We start from the raw sequence: 15,889 nt of genomic DNA, 5'->3' as shown, positions 1-15,889 counted from the left end.
TGCTTTTTAGTGGCTGGAACTGGTTTTATCACATTCTGAATTGAACGTTGAAAATGAGCTTTTCAGAGCCAGCAGAGGTCAAAATAAAGCAGTAATGCAAACTCAGTCATAGACATAGATTTTCACTTGCAACTTGCTTTAACATGTTTAACAGTGCATGAAATGTTGTCTAAAACAAAAAGAAAATGCTTTTTAGTGGCTGGAACTGGTTTTATCACATTCTGAATTGAACGTTGAAAATGAGCTTTTCAGAGCCAGCAGAGGTCAAAATAAACAGTAATGCAAACTCAGTCATAGACATAGATTTTCACTTGCAACTTGCTTTATCATGTTTAACAGTGCATGAAATGTTATCTAAAACAAAAAGAATAATGCATTTTAGTGGCTGGATCTGGTTTTATCACTTTCTGAATTCAACGTTGAAAATGAGCTTTTCAGAGCCAGCAGAGGTCAAAATAAGCAGTAATGCAAACTCAGTCAGAGACAAAGATTTTCACTTGCAACTTGCTTTAACATGTTTAACAGTGCATGAAATGTTGTCTAAAACAAAAAGAAAATGCTTTTTAGTGGCTGGATCTGGTTTTATCACATTCTGAATTGAACGTTGAAAATGAGCTTTTCAGAGCCAGCAGAGGTCAAAATAAGCAGTAATGCAAACACAGTCATAGACATAGATTTTCACTTGCAACTTGCTTTAACATATTTAACAGTGCATGAAATGTTATCTAAAACAAAAAGAATAATGCATTTTAGTGGCTGGATCTGGTTTTATCACTTTCTGAATTCAACGTTGAAAATGAGCTGTTCTCAGCCAGCAGAGGTCAAAATAAGCAGTAATGCAAACTCAGTCATAGACATAGATTTTCACTTGCAACTTGCTTTAACATATTTAACAGTGCATGAAATGTTGTCTAAAACAAAAAGAAAATGCTTTTTAGTGGCTGGAACTGGTTTTATCACATTCTGAATTGAACGTTGAAAATCAGCTTTTCAGAGCCAGCAGAGGTCAAAATAAACAGTAATGCAAACTCAGTCATAGACATAGATTTTCACTTGCAACTTGCTTTATCATGTTTAACAGTGCATGAAATGTTATCTAAAACAAAAAGAATAATGCATTTTAGTGGCTGGATCTGGTTTTATCACTTTCTGAATTCAACGTTGAAAATGAGCTTTTCAGAGCCAGCAGAGGTCAAAATAAGCAGTAATGCAAACTCAGTCATAGACATAGATTTTCACTTGCAACTTGCTTTAACATATTTAACAGTGCATGAAATGTTGTCTAAAACAAAAAGAAAATGCTTTTTAGTGGCTGGAACTGGTTTTATCACATTCTGAATTGAACGTTGAAAATGAGCTTTTCAGAGCCAGCAGAGGTCAAAATAAGCAGTAATGCAATCTCAGTCAGAGACAAAGATTTTCACTTGCAACTTGCTTTAACATGTTTAACAGTGCATGAAATGTTGTCTAAAACAAAAAGAAAATGCTTTTTAGTGGCTGGAACTGGTTTTATCATATTCTGAATTGAACGTTGAAAATGAGCTTTTCAGAGCCAGCAGAGGTCAAAATAAGCAGTAATGCAAACTCAGTCAGAGACAAAGATTTTCACTTGCAACTTGCTTTAACATGTTTAACAGTGCATGAAATGTTGTCTAAAACAAAAAGAAAATGCTTTTTAGTGGCTGGATCTGGTTTTATCACATTCTGAATTGAACGTTGAAAATGAGCTTTTCAGAGCCAGCAGAGGTCAAAATAAGCAGTAATGCAAACACAGTCATAGACATAGATTTTCACTTGCAACTTGCTTTAACATATTTAACAGTGCATGAAATGTTATCTAAAACAAAAAGAATAATGCATTTTAGTGGCTGGATCTGGTTTTATCACTTTCTGAATTCAACGTTGAAAATGAGCTGTTCTCAGCCAGCAGAGGTCAAAATAAGCAGTAATGCAAACTCAGTCATAGACATAGATTTTCACTTGCAACTTGCTTTAACATATTTAACAGTGCATGAAATGTTGTCTAAAACAAAAAGAAAATGCTTTTTAGTGGCTGGAACTGGTTTTATCACATTCTGAATTGAACGTTGAAAATGAGCTTTTCAGAGCCAGCAGAGGTCAAAATAAGCAGTAATGCAAACTCAGTCATAGACATAGATTTTCACTTGCAACTTGCTTTAACATGTTTAACAGTGCATGAAATGTTATCTAAAACAAAAACATAATGCTTTTTAGTGGCTGGAACTGGTTTAATCATATTCTGAATTGAACGTTGAAAATGAGCTTTTCAGAGCCAGCAGAGGTCAAAATAAGCAGTAATGCAAACTCAGTCATAGACATAGATTTTCACTTGCAACTTGCTTTAACATGTTTAACAGTGCATGAAATGTTGTCTAAAACAAAAAGAAAATGCTTTTTAGTGGCTGGAACTGGTTTTATCACATTCTGAATTGAACGTTGAAAATGAGCTTTTCAGAGCCAGCAGAGGTCAAAATAAGCAGTAATGCAATCTCAGTCAGAGACAAAGATTTTCACTTGCAACTTGCTTTAACATATTTAACAGTGCATGAAATGTTGTCTAAAACAAAAAGAAAATGCTTTTTAGTGGCTGGAACTGGTTTTATCACATTCTGAATTGAACGTTGAAAATGAGCTTTTCAGAGCCAGCAGAGGTCAAAATAAGCAGTAATGCAAACTCAGTCATAGACATAGATTTTCACTTGCAACTTTCTTAAACATATTTAACAGTGCATGAAATGTTGTCTAAAACAAAAAGATAATGCTTTTTAGTGGCTGGAACTGGTTTTATCACATTCTGAATTGAACGTTGAAAATGAGCTTTTCAGAGCCAGCAGAGGTCAAAATAAGCAGTAATGCAAACTCAGTCATAGACATAGATTTTCACTTGCAACTTGCTTTAACATGTTTAACAGTGCATGAAATGTTGTCTAAAACAAAAAGAAAATGCTTTTTAGTGGCTGGAACTGGTTTTATCACATTCTGAATTGAACGTTGAAAATGAGCTTTTCAGAGCCAGCAGAGGTCAAAATAAGCAGTAATGCAAACTCAGTCAGAGACAAAGATTTTCACTTGCAACTTGCTTTAACATGTTTAACAGTGCATGAAATGTTGTCTAAAACAAAAAGAAAATGCTTTTTAGTGGCTGGATCTGGTTTTATCACATTCTGAATTCAACGTTGAAAATGAGCTTTTCAGAGCCAGCAGAGGTCAAAATAAGCAGTAATGCAAACTCAGTCATAGACATAGATTTTCACTTGCAACTTGCTTTAACATGTTTAACAGTGCATGAAATGTTATCTAAAACAAAAAGAATAATGCATTTTAGTGGCTGGATCTGGTTTTATCACATTCTGAATTGAACGTTGAAAATGAGCTTTTCAGAGCCAGCAGAGGTCAAAATAAACAGTAATGCAAACTCAGTCATAGACATAGATTTTCACTTGCAACTTGCTTTATCATGTTTAACAGTGCATGAAATGTTATCTAAAACAAAAAGAATAATGCATTTTAGTGGCTGGATCTGGTTTTATCACTTTCTGAATTCAACGTTGAAAATGAGCTTTTCAGAGCCAGCAGAGGTCAAAATAAGCAGTAATGCAAACTCAGTCATAGACATAGATTTTCACTTGCAACTTGCTTTAACATGTTTAACAGTGCATGAAATGTTGTCTAAAACAAAAAGCTAATGCTTTTTAGTGGCTGGAACTGGTTTTATCACATTCTAAATTGAACGTTGAAAATGAGCTTTTCAGAGCCAGCAGAGGTCAAAATAAGCAGTAATGCAAACTCAGTCATAGACATAGATTTTCACTTGCAACTTTCTTAAACATATTTAACAGTGCATGAAATGTTGTCTAAAACAAAAAGCTAATGCTTTTTAGTGGCTGGAACTGGTTTTATCACATTCTGAATTGAACGTTGAAAATGAGCTTTTCAGAGCCAGCAGAGGTCAAAATAAGCAGTAATGCAAACTCAGTCAGAGACATAGATTTTCACTTGCAACTTGCTTTAACATGTTTAACAGTGCATGAAATGTTGTCTAAAACAAAAACATAATGCTTTTTAGTGGCTGGAACTGGTTTTATCACATTCTGAATTGAACGTTGAAAATGAGCTTTTCAGAGCCAGCAGAGGTCAAAATAAGCAGTAATGCAAACTCAGTCATAGACATAGATTTTCACTTGCAACTTGCTTTAACATGTTTAACAGTGCATGAAATGTTGTCTAAAACAAAAAGAAAATGCTTTTTAGTGGCTGGAACTGGTTTTATCACATTCTGAATTGAACGTTGAAAATGAGCTTTTCAGAGCCAGCAGAGGTCAAAATAAGCAGTAATGCAAACTCAGTCAGAGACAAAGATTTTCACTTGCAACTTGCTTTAACATATTTAACAGTGCATGAAATGTTGTCTAAAACAAAAAGAAAATGCTTTTTAATGGCTGGAACTGGTTTTATCACATTCTGAATTGAACGTTGAAAATGAGCTTTTCAGAGCCAGCAGAGGTCAAAATAAGCAGTAATGCAAACTCAGTCATAGACATAGAGTTTCACTTGCAACTTTCTTAAACATATTTAACAGTGCATGAAATGTTGTCTAAAACAAAAAGATAATGCTTTTTAGTGGCTGGAACTGGTTTTATCACATTCTGAATTGAACGTTGAAAATGAGCTTTTCAGAGCCAGCAGAGGTCAAAATAAGCAGTAATGCAAACTCAGTCAGAGACATAGATTTTCACTTGCAACTTGCTTTAACATGTTTAACAGTGCATGAAATGTTGTCTAAAACAAAAACATAATGCTTTTTAGTGGCTGGAACTGGTTTTATCACATTCTGAATTGAACGTTGAAAATGAGCTTTTCAGAGCCAGCAGAGGTCAAAATAAAGCAGTAATGCAAACTCAGTCATAGACATAGATTTTCACTTGCAACTTGCTTTAACATGTTTAACAGTGCATGAAATGTTGTCTAAAACAAAAAGAAAATGCTTTTTAGTGGCTGGAACTGGTTTTATCACATTCTGAATTGAACGTTGAAAATGAGCTTTTCAGAGCCAGCAGAGGTCAAAATAAACAGTAATGCAAACTCAGTCATAGACATAGATTTTCACTTGCAACTTGCTTTATCATGTTTAACAGTGCATGAAATGTTATCTAAAACAAAAAGAATAATGCATTTTAGTGGCTGGATCTGGTTTTATCACTTTCTGAATTCAACGTTGAAAATGAGCTTTTCAGAGCCAGCAGAGGTCAAAATAAGCAGTAATGCAAACTCAGTCATAGACATAGATTTTCACTTGCAACTTGCTTTAACATATTTAACAGTGCATGAAATGTTGTCTAAAACAAAAAGAAAATGCTTTTTAGTGGCTGGAACTGGTTTTATCACATTCTGAATTGAACGTTGAAAATGAGCTTTTCAGAGCCAGCAGAGGTCAAAATAAGCAGTAATGCAATCTCAGTCAGAGACAAAGATTTTCACTTGCAACTTGCTTTAACATGTTTAACAGTGCATGAAATGTTGTCTAAAACAAAAAGAAAATGCTTTTTAGTGGCTGGAACTGGTTTTATCATATTCTGAATTGAACGTTGAAAATGAGCTTTTCAGAGCCAGCAGAGGTCAAAATAAGCAGTAATGCAAACTCAGTCAGAGACAAAGATTTTCACTTGCAACTTGCTTTAACATGTTTAACAGTGCATGAAATGTTGTCTAAAACAAAAAGAAAATGCTTTTTAGTGGCTGGATCTGGTTTTATCACATTCTGAATTGAACGTTGAAAATGAGCTTTTCAGAGCCAGCAGAGGTCAAAATAAGCAGTAATGCAAACACAGTCATAGACATAGATTTTCACTTGCAACTTGCTTTAACATATTTAACAGTGCATGAAATGTTATCTAAAACAAAAAGAATAATGCATTTTAGTGGCTGGATCTGGTTTTATCACTTTCTGAATTCAACGTTGAAAATGAGCTGTTCTCAGCCAGCAGAGGTCAAAATAAGCAGTAATGCAAACTCAGTCATAGACATAGATTTTCACTTGCAACTTGCTTTAACATATTTAACAGTGCATGAAATGTTGTCTAAAACAAAAAGAAAATGCTTTTTAGTGGCTGGAACTGGTTTTATCACATTCTGAATTGAACGTTGAAAATGAGCTTTTCAGAGCCAGCAGAGGTCAAAATAAGCAGTAATGCAAACTCAGTCATAGACATAGATTTTCACTTGCAACTTGCTTTAACATGTTTAACAGTGCATGAAATGTTATCTAAAACAAAAACATAATGCTTTTTAGTGGCTGGAACTGGTTTAATCATATTCTGAATTGAACGTTGAAAATGAGCTTTTCAGAGCCAGCAGAGGTCAAAATAAGCAGTAATGCAAACTCAGTCATAGACATAGATTTTCACTTGCAACTTGCTTTAACATGTTTAACAGTGCATGAAATGTTGTCTAAAACAAAAAGAAAATGCTTTTTAGTGGCTGGAACTGGTTTTATCACATTCTGAATTGAACGTTGAAAATGAGCTTTTCAGAGCCAGCAGAGGTCAAAATAAGCAGTAATGCAATCTCAGTCAGAGACAAAGATTTTCACTTGCAACTTGCTTTAACATATTTAACAGTGCATGAAATGTTGTCTAAAACAAAAAGAAAATGCTTTTTAGTGGCTGGAACTGGTTTTATCACATTCTGAATTGAACGTTGAAAATGAGCTTTTCAGAGCCAGCAGAGGTCAAAATAAGCAGTAATGCAAACTCAGTCATAGACATAGATTTTCACTTGCAACTTTCTTAAACATATTTAACAGTGCATGAAATGTTGTCTAAAACAAAAAGATAATGCTTTTTAGTGGCTGGAACTGGTTTTATCACATTCTGAATTGAACGTTGAAAATGAGCTTTTCAGAGCCAGCAGAGGTCAAAATAAGCAGTAATGCAAACTCAGTCATAGACATAGATTTTCACTTGCAACTTGCTTTAACATGTTTAACAGTGCATGAAATGTTGTCTAAAACAAAAAGAAAATGCTTTTTAGTGGCTGGAACTGGTTTTATCACATTCTGAATTGAACGTTGAAAATGAGCTTTTCAGAGCCAGCAGAGGTCAAAATAAGCAGTAATGCAAACTCAGTCAGAGACAAAGATTTTCACTTGCAACTTGCTTTAACATGTTTAACAGTGCATGAAATGTTGTCTCAAACAAAAAGAAAATGCTTTTTAGTGGCTGGATCTGGTTTTATCACATTCTGAATTCAACGTTGAAAATGAGCTTTTCAGAGCCAGCAGAGGTCAAAATAAGCAGTAATGCAAACTCAGTCATAGACATAGATTTTCACTTGCAACTTGCTTTAACATGTTTAACAGTGCATGAAATGTTATCTAAAACAAAAAGAATAATGCATTTTAGTGGCTGGATCTGGTTTTATCACATTCTGAATTGAACGTTGAAAATGAGCTTTTCAGAGCCAGCAGAGGTCAAAATAAACAGTAATGCAAACTCAGTCATAGACATAGATTTTCACTTGCAACTTGCTTTATCATGTTTAACAGTGCATGAAATGTTATCTAAAACAAAAAGAATAATGCATTTTAGTGGCTGGATCTGGTTTTATCACTTTCTGAATTCAACGTTGAAAATGAGCTTTTCAGAGCCAGCAGAGGTCAAAATAAGCAGTAATGCAAACTCAGTCATAGACATAGATTTTCACTTGCAACTTGCTTTAACATGTTTAACAGTGCATGAAATGTTGTCTAAAACAAAAAGCTAATGCTTTTTAGTGGCTGGAACTGGTTTTATCACATTCTAAATTGAACGTTGAAAATGAGCTTTTCAGAGCCAGCAGAGGTCAAAATAAGCAGTAATGCAAACTCAGTCATAGACATAGATTTTTACTTGCAACTTTCTTAAACATATTTAACAGTGCATGAAATGTTGTCTAAAACAAAAAGCTAATGCTTTTTAGTGGCTGGAACTGGTTTTATCACATTCTGAATTGAACGTTGAAAATGAGCTTTTCAGAGCCAGCAGAGGTCAAAATAAGCAGTAATGCAAACTCAGTCAGAGACATAGATTTTCACTTGCAACTTGCTTTAACATGTTTAACAGTGCATGAAATGTTGTCTAAAACAAAAACATAATGCTTTTTAGTGGCTGGAACTGGTTTTATCACATTCTGAATTGAACGTTGAAAATGAGCTTTTCAGAGCCAGCAGAGGTCAAAATAAGCAGTAATGCAAACTCAGTCATAGACATAGATTTTCACTTGCAACTTGCTTTAACATGTTTAACAGTGCATGAAATGTTGTCTAAAACAAAAAGAAAATGCTTTTTAGTGGCTGGAACTGGTTTTATCACATTCTGAATTGAACGTTGAAAATGAGCTTTTCAGAGCCAGCAGAGGTCAAAATAAGCAGTAATGCAAACTCAGTCAGAGACAAAGATTTTCACTTGCAACTTGCTTTAACATATTTAACAGTGCATGAAATGTTGTCTAAAACAAAAAGAAAATGCTTTTTAATGGCTGGAACTGGTTTTATCACATTCTGAATTGAACGTTGAAAATGAGCTTTTCAGAGCCAGCAGAGGTCAAAATAAGCAGTAATGCAAACTCAGTCATAGACATAGAGTTTCACTTGCAACTTTCTTAAACATATTTAACAGTGCATGAAATGTTGTCTAAAACAAAAAGATAATGCTTTTTAGTGGCTGGAACTGGTTTTATCACATTCTGAATTGAACGTTGAAAATGAGCTTTTCAGAGCCAGCAGAGGTCAAAATAAGCAGTAATGCAAACTCAGTCAGAGACATAGATTTTCACTTGCAACTTGCTTTAACATGTTTAACAGTGCATGAAATGTTGTCTAAAACAAAAACATAATGCTTTTTAGTGGCTGGAACTGGTTTTATCACATTCTGAATTGAACGTTGAAAATGAGCTTTTCAGAGCCAGCAGAGGTCAAAATAAAGCAGTAATGCAAACTCAGTCATAGACATAGATTTTCACTTGCAACTTGCTTTAACATGTTTAACAGTGCATGAAATGTTGTCTAAAACAAAAAGAAAATGCTTTTTAGTGGCTGGAACTGGTTTTATCACATTCTGAATTGAACGTTGAAAATGAGCTTTTCAGAGCCAGCAGAGGTCAAAATAAACAGTAATGCAAACTCAGTCATAGACATAGATTTTCACTTGCAACTTGCTTTATCATGTTTAACAGTGCATGAAATGTTATCTAAAACAAAAAGAATAATGCATTTTAGTGGCTGGATCTGGTTTTATCACTTTCTGAATTCAACGTTGAAAATGAGCTTTTCAGAGCCAGCAGAGGTCAAAATAAGCAGTAATGCAAACTCAGTCATAGACATAGATTTTCACTTGCAACTTGCTTTAACATGTTTAACAGTGCATGAAATGTTGTCTAAAACAAAAAGATAATGCTTTTTAGTGGCTGGAACTGGTTTTATCACATTCTGAATTGAACGATGAAAATGAGCTTTTCAGAGCCAGCAGAGGTCAAAATAAGCAGTAATGCAAACTCAGTCAGAGACATAGATTTTCACTTGCAACTTGCTTTAACATGTTTAACAGTGCATGAAATGTTGTCTAAAACAAAAAGAAAATGCTTTTTAGTGGCTGGATCTGGTTTTATCACATTCTGAATTGAACGTTGAAAATGAGCTTTTCAGAGCCAGCAGAGGTCAAAATAAGCAGTAATGCAAACTCAGTCATAGACATAGATTTTCACTTGCAACTTGCTTTAACATGTTTAACAGTGCATGAAATGTTATCTAAAACAAAAAGAATAATGCATTTTAGTGGCTGGATCTGGTTTTATCACTTTCTGAATTCAACGTTGAAAATGAGCTGTTCTCAGCCAGCAGAGGTCAAAATAAGCAGTAATGCAAACTCAGTCATAGACATAGATTTTCACTTGCAACTTGCTTTAACATATTTAACAGTGCATGAAATGTTGTCTAAAACAAAAAGAAAATGCTTTTTAGTGGCTGGATCTGGTTTTATCACATTCTGAATTGAACGTTGAAAATGAGCTTTTCAGAGCCAGCAGAGGTCAAAATAAGCAGTAATGCAAACTCAGTCAGAGACATAGATTTTCACTTGCAACTTGCTTTAACATGTTTAACAGTGCATGAAATGTCTAAAACAAAAAGATAATGCTTTTTAGTGGCTGGAACTGGTTTTATCACATTCTGAATTGAACGTTGAAAATGAGCTTTTCAGAGCCAGCAGAGGTCAAAATAAACAGTAATGCAAACTCAGTCATAGACATAGATTTTCACTTGCAACTTGCTTTATCATGTTTAACAGTGCATGAAATGTTATCTAAAACAAAAAGAATAATGCATTTTAGTGGCTGGATCTGGTTTTATCACTTTCTGAATTCAACGTTGAAAATGAGCTTTTCAGAGCCAGCAGAGGTCAAAATAAGCAGTAATGCAAACTCAGTCATAGACATAGATTTTCACTTGCAACTTGCTTTAACATGTTTAACAGTGCATGAAATGTTGTCTAAAACAAAAAGATAATGCTTTTTAGTGGCTGGAACTGGTTTTATCACATTCTGAATTGAACGTTGAAAATGAGCTTTTTAGAGCCAGCAGAGGTCAAAATAAGCAGTAATGCAAACTCAGTCATAGACATAGATTTTCACTTGCAACTTGCTTTAACATGTTTAACAGTGCATGAAATGTTGTCTAAAACAAAAAGAAAATGCTTTTTAGTGGCTGGAACTGGTTTTATCACATTCTGAATTGAACGTTGAAAATGAGCTTTTCAGAGCCAGCAGAGGTCAAAATAAGCAGTAATGCAAACTCAGTCAGAGACAAAGAATTTCACTTGCAACTTGCTTTAACATGTTTAACAGTGCATGAAATGTTGTCTAAAACAAAAAGAAAATGCTTTTTAGTGGCTGGATCTGGTTTTATCACATTCTGAATTGAACGTTGAAAATGAGCTTTTCAGAGCCAGCAGAGGTCAAAATAAGCAGTAATGCAAACTCAGTCATAGACATAGATTTTCACTTGCAACTTGCTTTAACATGTTTAACAGTGCATGAAATGTTATCTAAAACAAAAAGAATAATGCATTTTAGTGGCTGGATCTGGTTTTATCACTTTCTGAATTCAACGTTGAAAATGAGCTTTTCAGAGCCAGCAGAGGTCAAAATAAGCAGTAAATCAAACTCAGTCATAGACATAGATTTTCACTTGCAACTTGCTTTAACATGTTTAACAGTGCATGAAATGTTGTCTAAAACAAAAAGAAAATGCTTTTTAGTGGCTGGAACTGGTTTTATCACATTCTGAATTGAACGTTGAAAATGAGCTTTTCAGAGCCAGCAGAGGTCAAAATAAGCAGTGATGCAAACTCAGTCATAGACATAGATTTTCACTTGCAACTTGCTTTAACATATTTAACAGTGCATGAAATGTTGTCTAAAACAAAAGATAATGCTTTTTAGTGGCTGGAACTGGTTTTATCACATTCTGAATTGAACGTTGAAAATGAGCTTTTCAGAGCCAGCAGAGGTCAAAATAAGCAGTAATGCAAACTCAGTCAGAGACATAGATTTTCACTTGCAACTTGCTTTAACATGTTTAGCAGTGCATGAAATGTTGTCTAAAACAAAAACATAATGCTTTTTAGTGGCTGGAACTGGTTTTATCACATTCTGAATTGAACGTTGAAAATGAGCTTTTCAGAGCCAGCAGAAGTCAAAATAAAGCAGTAATGCAAACTCAGTCATAGACATAGATTTTCACTTGCAACTTGCTTTAACATGTTTAACAGTGCATGAAATGTTGTCTAAAACAAAAAGAAAATGCTTTTTAGTGGCTGGAACTGGTTTTATCACATTCTGAATTGAACGTTGAAAATGAGCTTTTCAGAGCCAGCAGAGGTCAAAATAAACAGTAATGCAAACTCAGTCAGAGACAAAGATTTTCACTTGCAACTTGCTTTAACATATTTAACAGTGCATGAAATGTTGTCTAAAACAAAAAGAAAATGCTTTTTAGTGGCTGGATCTGGTTTTATCACATTCTGAATTGAACGTTGAAAATGAGCTTTTCAGAGCCAGCAGAGGTCAAAATAAGCAGTAATGCAAACTCAGTCATAGACATAGATTTTCACTTGCAACTTGCTTTAACATGTTTAACAGTGCATGAAATGTTATCTAAAACAAAAAGAATAATGCATTTTAGTGGCTGGAACTGGTTTTATCACATTCTGAATTGAACGTTGAAAATGAGCTTTTCAGAGCCAGCAGAGGTCAAAATAAGCAGTAATGCAAACTCAGTCATAGACATAGATTTTCACTTGCAACTTGCTTTAACATGTTTAACAGTGCATGAAATGTTATCTTAAACAAAAAGAATAATGCATTTTAGTGGCTGGAACTGGTTTTATCACATTCTGAATTGAACGTTGAAAATGAGCTTTTCAGAGCCAGCAGAGGTCAAAATAAGCAGTAATGCAAACTCAGTCATAGACATAGATTTTCACTTGCAACTTTCTTAAACATATTTAACAGTGCATGAAATGTTGTCTAAAACAAAAAGCTAATGCTTTTTAGTGGCTGGAACTGGTTTTATCACATTCTAAATTGAACGTTGAAAATGAGCTTTTCAGAGCCAGCAGAGGTCAAAATAAGCAGTAATGCAAACTCAGTCATAGACATAGATTTTCACTTGCAACTTGCTTTAACATGTTTAACAGTGCATGAAATGTTGTCTAAAACAAAAAGAAAATGCTTTTTAGTGGCTGGAACTGGTTTTATCACATTCTGAATTGAACGATGAAAATGAGCTTTTCAGAGCCAGCAGAGGTCAAAATAAGCAGTAATGCAAACTCAGTCAGAGACATAGATTTTCACTTGCAACTTGCTTTAACATGTTTAACAGTGCATGAAATGTTGTCTAAAACAAAAAGAAAATGCTTTTTAGTGGCTGGATCTGGTTTTATCACATTCTGAATTGAACGTTGAAAATGAGCTTTTCAGAGCCAGCAGAGGTCAAAATAAGCAGTAATGCAAACTCAGTCATAGACATAGATTTTCACTTGCAACTTGCTTTAACATGTTTAACAGTGCATGAAATGTTATCTAAAACAAAAAGAATAATGCATTTTAGTGGCTGGATCTGGTTTCATCACTTTCTGAATTCAACGTTGAAAATGAGCTGTTCTCAGCCAGCAGAGGTCAAAATAAGCAGTAATGCAAACTCAGTCATAGACATAGATTTTCACTTGCAACTTGCTTTAACATATTTAACAGTGCATGAAATGTTGTCTAAAACAAAAAGAAAATGCTTTTTAGTGGCTGGATCTGGTTTTATCACATTCTGAATTGAACGTTGAAAATGAGCTTTTCAGAGCCAGCAGAGGTCAAAATAAGCAGTAATGCAAACTCAGTCAGAGACATAGATTTTCACTTGCAACTTGCTTTAACATGTTTAACAGTGCATGAAATGTCTAAAACAAAAAGATAATGCTTTTTAGTGGCTGGAACTGGTTTTATCACATTCTGAATTGAACGTTGAAAATGAGCTTTTCAGAGCCAGCAGAGGTCAAAATAAGCAGTAATGCAAACTCAGTCAGAGACATAGATTTTCACTTGCAACTTGCTTTAACATGTTTAACAGTGCATGAAATGTTGTCTAAAACAAAAAGATAATGCTTTTTAGTGGCTGGAACTGGTTTTATCACATTCTGAATTGAACGTTGAAAATGAGCTTTTTAGAGCCAGCAGAGGTCAAAATAAGCAGTAATGCAAACTCAGTCATAGACATAGATTTTCACTTGCAACTTGCTTTAACATGTTTAACAGTGCATGAAATGTTGTCTAAAACAAAAAGAAAATGCTTTTTAGTGGCTGGAACTGGTTTTATCACATTCTGAATTGAACGTTGAAAATGAGCTTTTCAGAGCCAGCAGAGGTCAAAATAAGCAGTAATGCAAACTCAGTCAGAGACAAAGAATTTCACTTGCAACTTGCTTTAACATGTTTAACAGTGCATGAAATGTTGTCTAAAACAAAAAGAAAATGCTTTTTAGTGGCTGGATCTGGTTTTATCACATTCTGAATTGAACGTTGAAAATGAGCTTTTCAGAGCCAGCAGAGGTCAAAATAAGCAGTAATGCAAACTCAGTCATAGACATAGATTTTCACTTGCAACTTGCTTTAACATGTTTAACAGTGCATGAAATGTTATCTAAAACAAAAAGAATAATGCATTTTAGTGGCTGGATCTGGTTTTATCACTTTCTGAATTCAACGTTGAAAATGAGCTTTTCAGAGCCAGCAGAGGTCAAAATAAGCAGTAAATCAAACTCAGTCATAGACATAGATTTTCACTTGCAACTTGCTTTAACATGTTTAACAGTGCATGAAATGTTGTCTAAAACAAAAAGAAAATGCTTTTTAGTGGCTGGAACTGGTTTTATCACATTCTGAATTGAACGTTGAAAATGAGCTTTTCAGAGCCAGCAGAGGTCAAAATAAGCAGTGATGCAAACTCAGTCATAGACATAGATTTTCACTTGCAACTTGCTTTAACATATTTAACAGTGCATGAAATGTTGTCTAAAACAAAAGATAATGCTTTTTAGTGGCTGGAACTGGTTTTATCACATTCTGAATTGAACGTTGAAAATGAGCTTTTCAGAGCCAGCAGAGGTCAAAATAAGCAGTAATGCAAACTCAGTCAGAGACATAGATTTTCACTTGCAACTTGCTTTAACATGTTTAGCAGTGCATGAAATGTTGTCTAAAACAAAAACATAATGCTTTTTAGTGGCTGGAACTGGTTTTATCACATTCTGAATTGAACGTTGAAAATGAGCTTTTCAGAGCCAGCAGAAGTCAAAATAAAGCAGTAATGCAAACTCAGTCATAGACATAGATTTTCACTTGCAACTTGCTTTAACATGTTTAACAGTGCATGAAATGTTGTCTAAAACAAAAAGAAAATGCTTTTTAGTGGCTGGAACTGGTTTTATCACATTCTGAATTGAACGTTGAAAATGAGCTTTTCAGAGCCAGCAGAGGTCAAAATAAACAGTAATGCAAACTCAGTCATAGACATAGATTTTCACTTGCAACTTGCTTTATCATGTTTAACAGTGCATGAAATGTTATCTAAAACAAAAAGAATAATGCATTTTAGTGGCTGGATCTGGTTTTATCACTTTCTGAATTCAACGTTGAAAATGAGCTTTTCAGAGCCAGCAGAGGTCAAAATAAGCAGTAATGCAAACTCAGTCATAGACATAGATTTTCACTTGCAACTTTCTTAAACATATTTAACAGTGCATGAAATGTTGTCTAAAACAAAAAGCTAATGCTTTTTAGTGGCTGGAACTGGTTTTATCACATTCTGAATTGAACGTTGAAAATGAGCTTTTCAGAGCCAGCAGAGGTCAAAATAAGCAGTAATGCAAACTCAGTCATAGACATAGATTTTCACTTGCAACTTGCTTTAACATGTTTAACAGTGCATGAAATGTTGTCTAAAACAAAAAGATAATGCTTTTTAGTGGCTGGAACTGGTTTTATCACATTCTGAATTGAACGTTGAAAATGAGCTTTTCAGAGCCAGCAGAGGTCAAAATAAGCAGTAATGCAAACTCAGTCATAGACATAGATTTTCACTTGCAACTTGCTTTAACATGTTTAACAGTGCATGAAATGTTATCTAAAACAAAAAGAATAATGCATTTTAGTGGCTGGATCTGGTTTTATCACTTTCTGAATTGAACGTTGAAAATGAGCTTTTCAGAGCCAGCAGAGGTCAAAATAAGCAGTAATGCAAACTCAGTCATAGACATAGATTTTCACTTGCAACTTGCTTTAACATGTT

This window comes from Danio rerio, chromosome 16 (genome assembly GCF_052040795.2).
Source record: "Danio rerio strain M-AB ecotype USA chromosome 16, GRCz13ab, whole genome shotgun sequence".
NCBI lineage: Eukaryota > Metazoa > Chordata > Actinopteri > Cypriniformes > Danionidae > Danio > Danio rerio.
The sequence above is the reverse complement of the archived record's forward strand: the minus strand, read 5'-3'. Positions refer to the sequence as shown.